Genomic DNA, 14,184 nt, shown 5'->3' on the forward strand with positions numbered 1-14,184 from the left:
CATCCACGCCCACCCCAACCCCATTCACTCTCACCCCTACAACATCCACGCTCACTCCTACACCATCCATGCTCACCTTTACAACCCCCACGCTCACCCCCTACACCATCCACGCTCACCCCTACAATAGCCACGCTCACCCTTACACCATCCACGCTCACCTCTACAACATCCACGCTCACCCCTACACCATCCACGCTCACCACTACGCCATCCACGCTCACCACTACACCATCCACGCTCACCCCTACACCATCCACGCTCACCAATACACCATCCACGCTCACCCCTACAATAGCCACGCTCACCCTTACACCATCCACGCTCACCTCTACAACATCCACGCTCACCCCTACACCATCCACGCTCACCACTACGCCATCCACGCTCACCACTACACCATCCACGTTTACGCCTACAACACCCACGCTCACTCCGGCAACATCCACGCTCACCCCTACACCATCCACACTCACCCCTACAACATCCACGCTCACCCCTACAATAGCCACGCTCACCCTTACACCATCCACGCTCACCTCTACAACATCCACGCTCACCCCTACACCATCCACGCTCACCACTACGCCATCCACGCTTTCCCCTATACCATCCACACTCACATCTACAATGTCCATGCTCACTCATATAACATCCACTCTCACCCCTACACCATCCACGCTCACCCCTACAACATCCACGCTCACTCCTGCAACATTCACGCTCACTCCTACACCATCCACGCTCACCTCTCCAACATCCATACTCACCCCGACACCATCCACTCTCACCGCGACACCATCCACTCTCACCCCTACAACATCCACGCTCACTCCTACACCATCCACGCTCACCTTTACAACCTCCACGCTCACCTTTACAACCTCCACGCTCACCCCCTACACCATCTACGCTCACTCCTGCAACATCCACTCTCACCCCTACAACATCCACGCTCACCCCTACACCAGCCACGCTCACCCCTACACCATCCACGCTCACTCGTACACCAGCCACGATCACCTCTCCAACATCCATACTCACCCCGACACCATCCACTCTCACCGCGACACCATCCACTCTCACCCCCCACTCCATCCACGCCCCCTACTTGGGTGTCTGTATATACATCTGGGGTTATGTGTTTCCTCTCTCTCGTAAATTTAGCTCTTCTGTACCTGATGATGGCTGCTTGTGTTGCAACCGAAACGTCGTACGCTATTGTTATTTTATTATTTTTTATTTATACGTGACTTTACCGAAAAAAACAAAGAGTAATTCTTGCAGTCACGAAAGCTTCGAATCAAGTCTGAACCACCTCTAAGGGAGGTATTAGGTCTGTGTCTTTGTGTTGTCTCTGCTTGTGCATCTGCCTTTGTGTCTTGGCTTGGATTTGTGTCTCTGTGCTGTCTCTGCCTGTGTGTGGGCCTTGGTGTTTCCGAGTGTGTGCTGCCGTGCCTCCTTTGTTCCATGCATACCTCATGCTAATTTGTCCCATTGTCTCTCAGCCTCACCTTCTCTGCCTATTTAAGGCGACTTCACTGTGTGCGTGTCTGTGCTGGTTCACTCTACTTGGATGTCTATGTGTGTGTGTGCGCAGTCTGTATTTTAAATTTCATACTTAACTTGCAATTTAACAATCTTTGAAATAGCGTAATCAACCAGACTATGCGTTAATTGTGTTTTGACCGACCGTCTGTGTTGCTTTATATGGTTTCCAAATTATGCTAAACCCTGATTGTTTGGTATGCTTCTCTCTCTGTTGTACCCTGTTGTATCTGTATTAGTTCCCCCCTACTTGGGTGTCTGTATATACATCTGGGGTTTTGTGTTTCCTCTCTCTCGTAAATTTAGCTCTTCTGTACCTGATGATGGCTGCTTGTGTTGCAACCGAAACGTCGTATGCTATTGTTATTTTATTATTTTTTATTTATACGTGACTTTACCGAAAAAAACAAAGAGTAATTCTTGCAGTCACGAAAGCTTCGAATCAAGTCATCCAGACTGTTTGATGCCACTCTTTTGGGGATCAACCAGGAGCACAGAATAAAGGTTTTATGAGCGATGACCTCCAAAAGTATAGTTGAATGTTGATTGTTTTATACATCTGAATGTGCGACAGGTCTTTGCAAGCATGGCCTACGACCATATCACCCTGAATGCGCCCGATCTCGTCTGATCTCGGAAACTAAGCAGGGTCGAGTCTGGTTAGTACTTGGATTGGAGACTGCCTGGGAATACCAGGTGTTGTAGGCTCTTGTTTACTTGGATCTGGATGGCTCGCTTTTTACACTTCGACTCATCCAGTGAGTGCCCCTGCCAATTTCACGTCGATATGGTGTACTGCATTGGGATCAATATTTTCTTGTAAAATAATGTTTGATGCCACTCTTTCGGGGCTCAACCAGGAGCTCAGAAACAGGTCCCTGCAGGGTGGGCTGGTAGGACAAGTCTCTGCGCTGTCTATTACTGATTTTATACACCCAACAGCACGAGATTTCACTTCGTTAAAGTATTGAAAGGGGACGGACGGACGTACGGACACATTAATCTATTGCAGGCTGGTACACTCAGTTTACAACTTCGTTCCTACCAGTATAAAGATTTTTTGAGCGATGACCTCCAGAAGTTATGTTGAATGTTGACTGTTTTATACATCTGAATGTGCGACAGGTCTTTCCAAGCATGGCCTACAACCATATCACCCTGAATGCGCCCGATCTCGTCTGATCTCGGAAGCTAAGCACGGTCGAGTCTGGTTAGTACTTGGATGGGAGACTGCCTGGGAATACCAGGTGTTGTAGGCTTTTGTATATTTGGATCTGGATGGGTCGCTTTTTACACTTCCACTCATCCAGTGAGTGCATCTGCCAATTTCACGTCGATATGGTGTACTGCATTGGGATCAATATTTTCTCGTAAAATACTGTTTGATGCCACTCTTTCGGGGCTAAACCAGGAGCTCAGAATAAACGTTTTCCTGAGCGATGACCTCCAGTAGTATAGTTGAATGTTGATTGTTTTATACATATGAGTGTTCGACAGGTCTCTGCAAGCACGGCCTACGTCCATATCACCCTGAATGCGCCCGAACTCATCTGATCTCGGAAGCTAAGCAGAGTCGAGCCTGGTTAGTACTTGGATGCGAGACTGCCTGGGAATACCTGGTGTTGTAGGCTTTTGCATTGTTATATCTGGATGGGTCGCTTTTTACACTTCGACTCATCCAGACTGTTTGATGCCACTTATTCGGGGCTCAACCAGGAGCTCAGAATATACGTATTCATGAGCGATGATTTCCAGAAATATAGTTGAACTTTAATTGTTTTATACATCTGAATGTGTGACAGGTGTGTGCAAGCATGGCCTACGACCATATCACCCTGAATGCGCCCAATCTCGTCTGATCTCGGAAGCTAAGCAGGGTTGAGCATGGTGAGTACTTGGATGGCAGACTGCCTAGGAACACCAGGTGTTGTAGGATTTTGTATTTTTGGATCTGGATGGGTCGCTTTTTACACTTCGACTCATCCAGTGAGTGCACGTGCCAATTTCACGTCGATATGGTGTACTGCATTGGGATCAATATTTTATCGTAAAATAATGTTTGATGCCACTCTTTCGGGGCTCAACCAGGAGCTCAGAATAAAGGTTTTATGAGCGATGACCTCCAGAAGTATAGTTGAATGTTGATTGTTTTATACATCTGAATGTGCGACAGGTCTTTCCAAGCATGGCCTACGACCATATCACCCTGAATGCGCCCGATCTCGTCTGATCTCGGAAGCTAAGCAGAGTCGAGCCTGGTTAGTACTTGGATGGGAGACTGCCTGGGAATACCAGGTATTGTAGGCTTTTGCATTGTTGTATCTGGATGGGTCGCTTTTTACACTTCGTCTCATCCAGTGAGTGCACCTGCCAATTTCACGTCGATATGGTGTACTGCATTGGGATCAATATTTTATTGTAAAATACTGTTTGATGCCACTCATTCGGGGCTAAACCAGGAGCTCAGAATAAACGTTTTCATGAGCGATGACGCCGACGTGTTCAGTGAGCACGATTCGGATGTGGGCCGGACTGACCTTGTTAAGCACCAAATTGACACCGGTGCCGCCCGACCAATTAAACTCCCCGCATACCGAGTGGGCGCGCCTGAACGGGCCCAGATTAAAGAGGCCATCGTGGAAATGCTCCGAGATAACATAATCCTACCCTCAGCGAGCCCCTGGTCTGCCCCGGTGGTACTGGTGATGAAAAAGGATGGGTCGACCCGATTTTGTGTTGATTACCGAAAGTTGAACGCAGTCACCCTCGGCGATGCCTTCCCCATCCCCCGCATCGATGACACCTTTGACAGCCTCGCGGTGGCGTGGTATTTTTCCACCCTCGATCTAGCATCCGGGTACTGGCAGGTGGATATGGCGGAGGAGGATCGGCCAAAGACTGCATTTACCAAACCGATGGGACTGTTTGAGTTTCGGATACTCCCGTTCGGACTCACTAATGTGCCTGCGACGTTCCAGTGGTTGATGGAGCTGGTGATGCGGGGCTTGCAGTGGGAACAGTGCCTAATTTACCTGGTTGACGTGATAGTGTTCAGTATATCTCTGTCTGAGGACTGGTCCAGGTTATGAGAGGTGTTCCAGTGACTGCGAGCAGCCCATCTCAAACTCAAGCCACGTAAGTGTTATGTTGCGCAGCACGAGGTGGGGTACCTTGGACACCGAATCAGCGAGGCAGGGTTGCGCACCGATCCGGAGAAGGTACGCGCCATAGTGGAATGGCCATGGCCAAGGAACCTGACGGAGATCAGGTCATTCTTGGGGCACGCCACCTATTATCGTCGATTTGTAAAGGGATTCAGCGAGATTGCACGCCCCCTCACCCAACTCACTTCCCCTAAGAACCCTTATCAGTGGACGGAGGCCGCCTGACGGCCTTCACCACCCTCAAAGACCACCTCACCCATACCCCCACCCTGGCTTTCCCGGATTTTTCCACCGATTTGATTTTGGACACCGACGCCTGCAGCTATGAGCTGGGCACGGTGTTGTCACAGGTGCAGGATGGGATGGAACGGGCCATCGCATACGCCAGCTGGACCCTGAGCAGGGCCGAGCTGAACTATTGCGTGACCCGTCAGGAACTGTATGCCGTGATCTTCACATGTAAACAGTTCTGGCCGTATTTGTATGGCAGAAAATGTCGGGTGCGGAGTGACCATTATGCTCTGCAGCTCCATCTCACATTCAAGAAATCGCAGGGGCAGATGGCCCGATGGCTGGCGCAGCTGCAGGAATACAACCTGCAGATCGAGTACCGGGCTGGGCGGATGCACGAAAATGTGGACACCTTGTCGAGGCAGCCCATGGTGTGCGCCGAGACGAGGGCAGAGGAGGCCTGCCCATGCTTCATGGGGGACGCTGCCAACAGGCAACGCCCCCCCGGGAGCGCACTGAGACTAACCCCCCTCTCGCGAGAGAGAGTGCAGTATGCGCCGCGGAGACCCCTACAGAAGGAGCCGACGGACTGCCCCACCCTGACCGGGCGGATCCAAGAGGACGTCGGCTGCGCCTTCCCGGGCCTGGACGACGAGCAGTTGAGACAGACCCAGCAACGGGACCCGGATCTGGCGGCAGTGGAAGTGGCCCTGCGGGAGAAGAAGAGCACCCTACCAGGACCCTGGAGTGGTTTGTATGCCCGGTTGTGTGTGCAGAACGGGGTGGTAAGAGGGTGCATCTGTGTTCCCTCCCAGGTGCGACCCCAGCTGCTATGGCTGGTGCACGACCACCTGCTCGGGGGCCATGATGGGGAACGGCGCACTCGGGAGACCCTGCGTCGCCAATATCTCTGGCCCAAATTGGTGCAAGACGTGGCCGCCTGGGTACAGGACTACCGCGCGTGTCAGCAATGCGGGCCGAAACCGGCACAATATCAGGTACCCCTGAGGCCGTTCCGCGTCAGTCGGACAAACCAGCTGGTTGGGATCGACCTACAGGGGCCATTTCCGCGATCCCACCGGTGGAGTATTTCGCACGCTATCCCGTGGCGGTGGCCATCCCCGATAAGACGGCTCTTGTGGTGGTCTGGGCATTCGTGGAGCACTACGTACTTAAGCACGGGATCTCCGAATGGGTCATTACCGAGCAAGGTAGTGAGTTCGAGGCAGAGCTGTTTCAGGCGCTGTGCCGCGAGTTCGGAATCCAGAAGGACCGAACCACGGCGTAGCACCCCCAGGTGAACGGTATGGTGGAGCGTATGAACCAGACCTTAGCTGGGAAGCTCAAATGCATGGTGGCCGCAACTCAGCAGGACTGGGACGAACACCTCCCCTATGCCCTGTTCTCCTACGCCACCACAGTACACACGTCTACGGGACAGACCCTGTTCCTAATGATGTGTGGCCGTGAGTCTCGTCTACCTGCAGATCTGCTGTTCGGCGTTCCCCCACTGCAACGGGATGAGGGGAGCCGCCCCGTGGAGCACCTGATGGAGACTCTGCGAGGGGCCCGGGGCGGGGCCTACCCACAAGGAGAGGCCGCGCATCGGCACCAAGAGCAGGGCGCCCGACCCCTTATGGAGCCCCCCTTCTACTCGGCGGGCTCTAAGGTGTGGCTATACACCCCTCGTGTCGGGGCTGGACAGCTGGGGAAACTGACCACCTACTGGCGCGGACCCTGGACCGTGGGGCGGCAGATCTCCCCCTGGACGGTGCTGATTCACGGCGGAGACAGGGGCCGAGAGATGGTGGTCAACGTCCGCCAATTAAAACCATGGAAGGCAGCCCCAGCGAGGGAGAACCCCGCAGTTTGGGTACCCCGAAATCCCGGGGTCCCAACACCCTCCATGCTCGGCCCCGAGGGGTCACGGCCCAGGCCAGGGGGGGCGGGGACGATGGCACCTAAACCCTGCTGCCTCTGAGTTTGTTCCCCAGCCCACAGGTGCCGAGGGACGAGAGGAGCCATTGGAATGGAGGAAGAGACCGCCGCTAAAAGCCCAAAAGACGGAGCCACCACCCCCGAGGCCAGCCACGAGGGCCGGGCGAGTCCCGCCGACCCCGCGGCGCTACCTCGTGGGGGCAACCCAGGTGAGATGCTCCAGTCAACCCAGGACGGAGACTGGCACCTCGGCGGGCTATGTGGTGCCATAGCAGCGAAGCCGCTCCGTCGGGGCCATGCCTGCAACGCCACCACGGGAGAGCGTGCAGGCCGAAGCTGCTTCTCCCTCACCATCCCCAAAATGAGCACACACAACACACACACCCCCCACGTAGGACCTCGTGGGGAAGTCACCTGGCCTCCAGGTTTTCACCCAGGGGCCTTCTTCGTAGGGACATCCCTCACGGTTTCCTGGGGCCAGGGAATTGGCCGACTTCCCCCAGGTTGAATTACACCACAGAGCCGTGAATTGACGTGCAATTGCATGCTCACGATAAGGCTACTCAGTCACCGCGGTTAGGTCCACACGAGCACCAGGGGAAGCATCCGATTGGCCGGAAAAGTACGCTTGCACGCCGTGGCCAATGGCAATGGCCCAACGGCGGCCCCTGTTGATGGGTAGAGAGGGAAGCAGACGTCTGTGAAGGCACCGAGGTGGGCGCACCAATGGCGGTGGGGTATCGCGGGTTAGCCGGGCAGACCTTTGATGTAGAGAGGGATAAAATGGGAGAGGAGAGCGACGATGGGGGTTCGCGTTCTCCTCAAATGAGCGATCGGAGCAGTCAGCTTGCCGGCCACTGGGTCGTCCGTGGGACGAGTCTCAGCGAAGCCAGGCCCCGCTCCCCGCAAGAACCTCGTGCAGCCTCGTCTCTCCGCGACGGCCCACGCATCGCAGGCGGAACGTGAGTACGAAAGCGAGAGTGGGGAGTTTCACTCCAAGGGGACGAGGTAGATCAGCTTTAGACCATCGGGAGATAGGTTAAACCTGCCCTGCTGACTCGGACTGACTCGGGTAATAGTAGCCCACAGACACGCCAGGAATAAATCGTCAGTGATCAACAAACCTTGTTATGTGGTTTCTGCGAGTGTGGAACGGGCACATGGTGGTGTGAGTCCGCTCGTCGTGGTACGGGGATTTGCACGTGGGTAACTCTGTTGAGGCGGCCATTGTGTGCGGGCCCGACCGGGGTTCCTGCGTCGTACCCTGTGTTTGTGCGCGAGTGTGTATTTACCCACGTGTTTGCGCTCGCCCCTGCGCATAGCTCGTGATTAGCGTGTGTGTGTGGCGAGCGGCGGCGGACTCGTACAGGGGCACGGGAGGTTACTCATCCGCCCTTGTGTTTAATGTGTGCGTTAGGTAGACAGGCGGCGTACACGCACAATTATCCATACTGCCTTTGTTTAGCGTGTGCCCGCGGTGAGCGACGGTGGACTCGCCTGGGTACACGTGGGATTATCCCTACAGCCCTTTAAACAATCTCCATTGCCCGCCCTCGGTGGCAACGCGTGTGCGAAGGACGTCATTGCCCTCTGACCCCCTCTTCAGCGCGTGCGAGTGGTGCGTGGGGTTGTGTGAACGGATACGTCGCGTTTGAGTGGCTGAGAAGCGACATATTGATTCCAGGCAGCCATGCGCCAGCCCCGAGCTATGCCCCCCAAACAGAACCTGCGGACCCGAGGGGCTCCAGCGCGAGGAGAGGAGCTGGGGAGCGGCAGCCCTCTCCCCACGAGTGAGCAGTTGGATAGCGGCGACTCTCACATGAGCGAGGAGTCCGGAACCTGCAGCTCTCCCGAGATCAACCCTCCCCCGGAGGGGGAGCCAGGGGCCCACGTCCCTCACAATATCGCGTCCCTCCTGCGTTCTCTGCGGCTGTGCCGATCTGATTATAGAGTGCTTTGGGAAGGGTAATTGCCCGAAACGTGTTTTGATGTTGCGCGCCAGTTCCTCGTGAGAGTGGACCGGGCTCTTCTTCTCGTAGAATCGCAGCCGCGCGCTCTGCTCGGGAGTCGCGAGCGATGCGCGGTTGCGTGAGGCGCCGTCTGCTGCTACTGCAGCAGCTGCAGTAGCCGAGGAGGGCTCTGTCTCAACCGAGAAAGCGGTGATATAGAGGATGTGTCACCCATCCTCACACACTCGCACAACACAAACAGCACGCATACCTTCCGCACTCGACATCACGCATGCCTAACGCATCAAGGGTCGGAGGTCAGGGATCACCACGTCACGCACGCGGCACGCTCGGGCGGGGAAGAGAGATCGGGGTGTGAGCACGACGTGCACGAAACGCAATCTGATGAGTGAGTGGTTGACACTCGGATCGGATTGGTGCGGAGAGCGGATCGGGAAAGAGCGAGAAGTGGGAGAAAGGTAATTGGTGGAGAAGAGGTTTAAAAGTGGCTGAAAAACGTGGAACTGGGTTGGTTTGATGATGAGTGTTGCTGTAATGTACGAGCGGTGACAACGAAATAAATAAGTTGAAGTACACCAGCCCGAGTCTCCTTTTCAATGTGTCCTCGTCGTCCTCACCATGTCTGGACGTGGCAAGACCGGTGGTTAATCTCGAGCCAAGGCAAAGTCCCGTGCAGCACACTCGCACAAATATTTTCATAACCAAACGCTCTCAGCATTGAGCGTTTGGTTACAAAAACATGTTTTCTGTCGGTAGGTTTTCGCAGTGCATAGTTGTGTACCAAAACGATTTCAGAGTCATGGTTTCGAACAACCATGCAGTAAAATCTATTTCATTCGTGGTCTCAACAAAGAGCATATTCTGTACACGATATTTGAATGTTGCGATAATTTGCACCCGAATTATGGGGAAGTGAAATCCAAACAATGGATAGAGGTTTTACATCTGACACTTGTTATGACCTCGTTATTACATCTTAAAAAATGTGCAGTTTCAAAGATTAACATCTTATTTAGATGATGTATACTGAATGGTGCCAAAACAACCACTGCACGGTCTCTCGTGGTTTTAATCGAGTATCTTTTTTTGGAAGGGTATTTTCTTGAGAAAGGAGCAGCACTTAAGGACACCAAAGCAGCTCATAGCCACTTGACTTTGATGCGGCATTCTGCAATGATACAAACCACGAGCGTCGAGTTTGTTATGAACACGGCTCCAGCATCGAGCCCTTTGCAAGCTGACGACCCCAATCAACACGCTCTCTTAGCATCACGTCACGACTCCACTGACCAATGAGAGCGCGCTCTGCGCCAGAGATCTCTGATCTCCAGGTTCGCAGCGCGCTAACCGTTGCACCACCGCTCCCCACACTTTCACAAACAAAGACAAAGATCCCCCGTGTAGCCTTAACAGAATGTTGGGGCAGGTACTGTTAGCGACTACCTATGAAGAACGGCACGGTACACGAGGGCATAAGTGACCAACACCATCCCCGGCCGCATTTGTTTCCCTAGTGATGTTTACACAACGTGTTGATTTCAGGCTGAATTAGCGAGGCCAATAACCGATTCAGACAATCGTCACTTGTATTTGCCGTGAGCGGGAATCGAACTGATTGGCCGGCTTCGTGGCGAAGTGCGTTAATCACGACACTACCGCTCCCCACATTCACCAGCCCACACAAAGACACAGATCCCGCAGCACCTACCCCCCAACAGCCCTAACAGATTATTAGGGCAGGTGCTGTGAGCAAGCATCTGTGAAGGCCAGCACGGCTTGGCGAATGGGTTATTGTATGCTTGAGAACTTGAGAGGGTGGGTGGGTGGTTTGTGAGTTATTGATTGGATTTCTCCAGTATAAATACATATTCTAATTAATTTGTACGTCGGTATCTGAAATAAATATTCGGACAATGGAACATCTATTTACATTCGTATTCACGCGTGTTATACGAAGTGTATTTGTTGGGGTGTGTGTGTGCACCTTCTACCAAGAGTCTGTTCAGAAGGGTGCGCGAGGCGCGTGTGAGTGGTTCGTGTGCTGGGTTCCTCTCTGATTCGTGTACCAAGGAGCACGTGACTCGCCGTGACGTCACCTAAATCGCCAGTTGCCTCGCAACGAGTTGTCCGACGCGCCGTCACGAGGCCCTAACCGATGTCACGTGGTCCTAACTGCCATTTTGAGCAGAGGCGTTGAGCAGAGAGCTGCGTTCTTGCGATGCTCAAGATTTCCAAATGATGACCTCATACGAGAATATTGCACGAAAAGATATTGACATGGTGAGTGGAGCGAGTGTTGCTGTGTGTGTGTGTAGATTCCTGTGTGGGGAGTAGGCAGGGCTGTTGTGTCGCTAGAGGAGTAGCGCGAATTTATATTCCACGGTGGTTGGTATTTAGTGAAAAAGTCATGGGCCTCCTCTTTGTCTACTCAGACTCAAAACGATTACAGTATCTGATTCAACGTGTTAAAACATCACCTATGTAAAGAGCCCCCGTTGAAAACATCAGCATAGGGGAGACAAAGGTGGCCAGGCGTGGTGTGCCGTGCTGCTCTTCAGCACAGCACTGGTCCAAGGCTGCCAGGGGGATCTTCGTCTCTGTAGCTGTATATGAGGAGCATGCTTAGCGGCACGCTTCACGATTTTCTTCCTCCGCCTCCCCCCCGTTCCCTCCCTTTCGACTCCGGATTCTGAGAAGCCTGCGAAGTCCCCCTCCACAGCCGCTTGGGCCGAAGTGGTCGCAGACTACGAGGCGAACCAAGGTACTGAACATCTTTGAAAACGAGCTGTATAGTTCATCGTATTCCTCCAGTATGAATATAGATTGAGATTCTGATTCTGACTAGGGGCAGGTGCTCATAGCAAGTACCAATCAGCACCACCACTCACTTTCCTCAAATAGCTTTGACGTGCCCGTCCTTGATCGATAGTAAACAATAATTTAATACCGACGATGAGTACATCAATGTGCGTGTCTCTTTGGCCTGTGGCCACATCTGCCAGAAGCACTTATGTGTAAATTTGCCTCTTTGGTTTTCCTTCTAAAGAACGTGACGAGTTGCTATCTATTTAACAAGTAATTAAGTCATAAGGATAGTCTCGGTAACGATAAATAAGTAAATCAATGATAAACGAGCGCTAAGTAAACAAGTAAAGTCTTTATTATAGCGATGTCGGTGGGCAACAACAAACCCGGGTAGCCATGGCAACGGCCTCCCCGCTCCAACTGTCGCCAACGGTCCAGGCCTCGAGCCCCGCCCTCTGGTGACGTCACTGCCACGGCCTATGTGGCCCCGCCCCCGTCTTCTGCAGGCTCCGCCCCCATCGTAGAACACTACAATTATAATCTTAGCTCTTTCGGTAAAGTCACGTTGAAGGGAAACAATAAAATAATAAAATATATATAAAACAATAAAAATTCTCACGACGTTTCGACCGTTTGTGTTATGTTCCCTTCAATGTGACTTTACCGAAAGTGCTAAGAATATGAATTACTGCAGTCACGAAAGCTTTAAATCAAAATTTACACTACAATTACTTTGATATAAAATATAATTAGTATATAATTACAATAAAAACATTGATGACATGGCCGTCTAGATGCGTTGCCTAGCCAAGGTCACCCTCGCAATGATGTATTTGGGTCGTACATATTCCAAGGTCCGTGTGCTCCTCCCACAAGCTTTCCATGCAATTCTAAGGGTGCAGCCGACGTTTAAGTACAATGATCATAGAATGTTGACGTGGATGACTGAATGACGAATGTGAGTACTTGCATGATGATAATTAAGGGTACGGTCCAGGTACTGCCCAGTGCTGATGACATCCCCCTACTGTGCCCTAGGTCTCACTCATCCCCCAGAATCCTGTGAAGGAGCGGAGTCAACAGAGTACCACCACCTCCTCCACGACGCCTGCCTCCTGACAGCCGAGAAGCCCCTGCTGGGATATGAACAGCTGTGCAGCTGCTGTTGCTGCCTGGGCCTGTGCGGGCCTCAGTTATCTCAGGTCGACCCTGCGCCAGTTCCTACAGTCGGGTTCTGGGAGGCGGCGGCTGTTAAGGACATCTGGCTCGAGATGGAAGCAGCCAAGAAGTCACCTCAACGACGCCGGCAGAAAAAAGCAGCTGGACCCAACAGCAGCAGCTGCTTGGCTCGTCCCACAAAGCGTCCCCGAGCTCCGGTGGGGGTGATGACGCGGGCCCAGAGGACTTGCCCCTCCTTCGTGGCCGAGGAGCAGGGCTACGAAGTGGGAGGCCACCTGAGAGTCAACCTCTCATATTATAATGACTTTTGCGGGAGGCCTTCACTCAGCAAGAAGAGGCGCTGCCACGGGGAGAAGATTTTCGTCTGAAAATCTTCTCCCCGCCTCCCCTCCATCCTGCCCGACCATCTCACCCCCCACCATCACTCTCCAAACCACCCTCCACCATCACCATCCACTCACCCCCCACCTTCACAGTAAGCCCCAACCCCCATCATCACTATTCGGTGTGCCCTCCACCATCACTATCCGCCCCAAACCCCACAATCACCATCCAACCAGCCCCGCAACATCACTATCCACCCATCCCCCACCATCACAATCTGCCCCATCCACCACCATCAACGAACGCCTCATCCCCACTATCCCCCCCACCACCATTACTATACACCCATCCCCCCACCATCACGATCTGCCCGACCAACTACAATCACTATTAGCCCCACCCCTTACCAATACAATCCGCCTCACCCTTCCCCATCACGATCCGCCTCACTCCTCACCATCACTATCCGCCCCCCCCCCCTAACATCACTATTCACCACCCCTCACCATCACTATCCAACCCAGACACTACCATCACAATCCGCCCGACCCCCTACCATCACTATCCGCCCCAAACCCCACAATCACTATCCAACAAACGCCGCAACATCACGATCCACCCAACCCCCCAACATCACAATCTGCCCCACCCACCGTCATTACTATACGCCCATCCCACCGCCATCACGATCTGCCCCACTCACCACAATCACTATTGACCCCACCCCTTACCATTCCTATCCGCCTCACCCTTCACCATCACTACCCTCCTCAATCTCCCCCATCACAATCCACCCACCCCTCACCATCACTATCCACCTGAACCTGCACCATCACGATCCGCCACACGCCCAAATATTACTATATGCCCATCCCCCCCACCATCACTATCTTCCCCACCCACAACAATCGCTTTTCGCCCCACCCCTTACCATCACTATCCAACCCATCCTCGACAAAGACCAAGAAGACGAATCCAAGATGGCCGCCTGAGGCGCGCGTGCGCTCCCGGGGCGTTCCCGGGCC

General features: G+C 53.3%; 4 non-coding genes and 1 pseudogene across 4 annotated transcripts; all 5 read left to right on the top strand.

The window, feature by feature from the left end:
- Positions 1 to 2,137: 2,137 nt before the first annotated feature.
- Positions 2,138 to 2,256, top strand: LOC142907561 (5S ribosomal RNA). The gene has a single exon (XR_012931087.1). It is a non-coding gene; the product is annotated as a 5S ribosomal RNA (ribosomal RNA).
- A 432-nt stretch (positions 2,257 to 2,688) lies between these two features.
- On the top strand, positions 2,689 to 2,807 carry LOC142907548 (5S ribosomal RNA). The gene has a single exon (XR_012931074.1). It is a non-coding gene; the product is annotated as a 5S ribosomal RNA (ribosomal RNA).
- A 253-nt stretch (positions 2,808 to 3,060) lies between these two features.
- Positions 3,061 to 3,179, top strand: LOC142907578 (5S ribosomal RNA). Its single transcript, XR_012931104.1, has one exon. It is a non-coding gene; the product is annotated as a 5S ribosomal RNA (ribosomal RNA).
- Positions 3,180 to 3,365: 186 nt separating this feature from the next.
- On the top strand, positions 3,366 to 3,484 carry LOC142907529 (5S ribosomal RNA; annotated as a pseudogene).
- Positions 3,485 to 3,736: 252 nt separating this feature from the next.
- Positions 3,737 to 3,855, top strand: LOC142907540 (5S ribosomal RNA). Its single transcript, XR_012931066.1, has one exon. It is a non-coding gene; the product is annotated as a 5S ribosomal RNA (ribosomal RNA).
- Positions 3,856 to 14,184: the final 10,329 nt, after the last annotated feature.

The sequence above is a fragment of the Petromyzon marinus genome, chromosome 79 (assembly GCF_048934315.1).
Source record: "Petromyzon marinus isolate PM22_M1 ecotype Great Lakes invasive population chromosome 79, UKy_Petmar_22M1.pri1.0, whole genome shotgun sequence".
Lineage (NCBI taxonomy): Eukaryota > Metazoa > Chordata > Hyperoartia > Petromyzontiformes > Petromyzontidae > Petromyzon > Petromyzon marinus.